This window comes from Triticum dicoccoides, chromosome 6A, assembly GCF_002162155.2.
Source record: "Triticum dicoccoides isolate Atlit2015 ecotype Zavitan chromosome 6A, WEW_v2.0, whole genome shotgun sequence".
NCBI classification, from domain to species: Eukaryota; Viridiplantae; Streptophyta; class Magnoliopsida; order Poales; family Poaceae; genus Triticum; species Triticum dicoccoides.
Genome location: NC_041390.1, coordinates 631379331 through 631382622, shown reverse-complemented (window position 1 = coordinate 631382622; position 3292 = coordinate 631379331).

The window sequence follows — 3292 nt, the reverse complement described above, 5'->3', positions numbered from 1 at the left end:
ACGCGCTACGCCTGCACCGCACCCATCAAACGGCAATGACTCACGACTGAACAGCTGACTCGCGTTATGGCTAATTAAAACAGCCTAGCGCGCATCAATTACACCCAGGTGCCCTGCATCCAATTATGGCACCCAAATGTCAAATGTCAAACCAACAGATGCTGTTACCACCGTTTCTGAACCCATCTTCGCAAAACCTGTCAGCGTTGTTTCTAGCGCAGTTACCCTAGCTATCAATGCTTCTTGACCTCTCATCCGGCATCGCAACTCTCCTTTTCCTGAAAGCATTGGGCAGGGGAACACCTATGAGACCAAGTAGTAATACTGTAGGATTGAGGCGCGTGAGAGATGATTACAGATGGACGTGTAAGCTCGTAGGCAAAGAAAACAAGAACAAACGCATCAGATAATGGCTAGGATGGGCTAACCTGATCTTTGTCTATGCAGAACCCATGTCCTCCCCTGCTTCTGTTTTTATTTTTACACAGTAGACGGCTTGAAGGAGATCTACAGTGCGAGCCACAAGCAGTTATGCCATCAAATGGGGCATGCGCGTGGGTCGCTAACAGACAAAGTGTATTCATACCATCATAAATGTCGCCTGGTCCATTGGCAGTGCGTATAGCGTGACGTATTCGCAAACGTTGGTAATTAACGTGTCATGTATTTCAACTGGGCCTATAATAAATAGCAATCGCGACGCACACTCGGACGCCCGGGATTACAGTAGTGCTTGGCTGCATGTCCCAAAAATTCACGTCCCTATTAGTACTCCGTACCTCAGATTAGTATGTCTCATGTACGCGTGTCCTCTGGGGTGCTCTGCTTTTTATCACATACTAGTACCTTGTTCATTGCTTCTTTCTTTCAAAAAAAAAAGTACCTTGTTCATTGCCAATAGGAAGGCCTCAAGACAGCCAAAACAAATTAGGATGGCTTCGACTGCAGTATTGTGCCAAGCATAATCATCAGGGATCTTCACCGCGAGCAAGAAAGCTCCAGCTGATACAAAGATTGCCATGCTGGAAATCTGTAACAAAATCTGCAAATCTGCCCAGGTAGAGATCATACTCTCAAACTTGGTGTGTGTTAAGGAGCTATTTGGAATCCCGCCGCTCTGCAACTCCGCTGCCGAACAGAGTGGCATGCAGTTATATCTCGGCGAGCCGCTTCGTAGTGAAGGAGCGGAGGGTTGCCGAACAGCCTAAGTGTACATATTGGGTGTCTTGTACAGCACCATACTCATAGTTTTGAGTACGTGTTGAGTGGAGGGTTGCCGAACACAGGCTAAGTGTACATAATCTTGTTGCTTGTTCCAATGAACGCAAAGCCCACCTTAAGGCCCGCAAGGCCGAGGTGATGCTAGTGGGCAGGAAATGGCCCAAGGCATGGAGGCCTGAAGCTGCGCCATTGCTACATATCACTCTTTGTAGGGATCAACTAACCAACAAGTACCCGTCAAGGGTTATTTTGGTAGGCCGAGAGTGCACCACTTGGTGTGCTGTCAGCCGCCTCCACTTGTCACGTGCTTGGCGCTTCCTCGGATTTTTACCTTTTTTCCTGTGTGTTGCGGGTTTTAGATGATATTCTTTTTTCAATTTTTCGGTTTTTGCTTGGTTTCCCTAGGTTACAGACACACAAAAAAATGTGGGAAAGAATTGCACGGATAAACACATTTTTGATAGGTGGGAGTGACCTTTGCGAGGGGTACTCCTTAATTAGTGATTTCGCTCTTTGCGGGGCGCATCTATATCTCACATAATGCGAGTTGGAACGAGCGCTCATATTAGGTGTCACGGAATAGGCCGGCTCAGGTAGGTTTCAGGTAAGTTCGCCTTTTCTCTACGATTTTTTCCTTAGTCAGTTTGATTTTCATTTATGTTATTATTTTTTTGAAAATGGTATAAATACATACATTTCAAAACATAAAACATATTGTGATTTGGAAAACATTAATACAATGTAAAACAAATGTTGGCTTAACTAAAAAAATGTTGATAGCATATTGAAAACGAATTGTGACATTATACATTTGTTCACGTGTTTCACAAAAACTGTATGTGACATTTGTTCACGTGTTTCACAAAAACTGTATGTGACATTATAAAAAATTCTTAATCAAAAATGTTCACGTGGTTCAAAACAATTATGTGACATTATAAATAAAGATTTAAACATGTATTTGGAAAATATTAAATGTATATCAATAAATGCTTCAGACGTATATGAAAAATGTACAATATTTATTAAAAAAAAGTAGACATCCAACATGCATTTGAATGAAATATTATGCATTTTATATAAAATGCTAAACATGCATTAATAACATGTTAAATGTGTATAAAAATGTTCTTGGCATACACGAAAACTATAGACACAAAAACAATTATTCTACAAAATGGTAATTTTGTGTTCGAAAAAATTAACATCTATAAAAATAATGTTTCACGTGTACATGGATAATGCGCATAGAAAAGCCAGGAAATGCAATACAAAACAACACACAGAAATGAAGAAGAAAACCATGAACAAACACACTTCGAAAGAAAGAAAAAACCTAAATAAAATCAATGAAAAGAAAAATAAATGAAGAATACTGAAGAAATCAATGAAAACCGAAGAAAGAAAAAAGAAACCTGATGAAAAACAATTGTTCGTGATGTATGTAATAAATGTAGGCATAAAAAAATCCATTATAAGCAAATGTTAATCGCATATTTAAAAATGTTGAACATATTTAAAAATAATATTTTATATGTATAGAAAAAACGTACAAGGTCTATAAAAAATTAGACATCAGAACATATATAATAAAAATATACACATAAAAATTATAATTTCTTAAGTCTGTTAATCTTATGTTGGGAAAATGTTAAAAGTGTATATAAAATTGTTTTAATGTACAAAAAATGTTGAATGAGTACTGGAAAAAACATGTCTTGAAAAAAATGAAACTGATGAAAATCGACAAAAACTACAGGAAAACAAAAAAAACCAATAAAAGGCAATAAAATAAAACCAATGCAAAAGAATGATCCCGAGAAGGAAATAAAGATAAAAATGAAGAAAACCATGAAAAGAAACAATGAAAAATGTAGAAAACAAAGAAAGAACGAAAATCCAGTGAAAAATCAAGAAAGAACCAAACAAAAACAAAGAAAAAGGAAAAAAGAAAGAAAAATCAGTAAGACTATGAAAGAAACAAAGAAAACAGGTAAAAACAAAGGAAGACATAAAAAACTATCTGAAGAAATAAAATAAAACGTAAAAGAATAAAAAAAATGAATCAGTA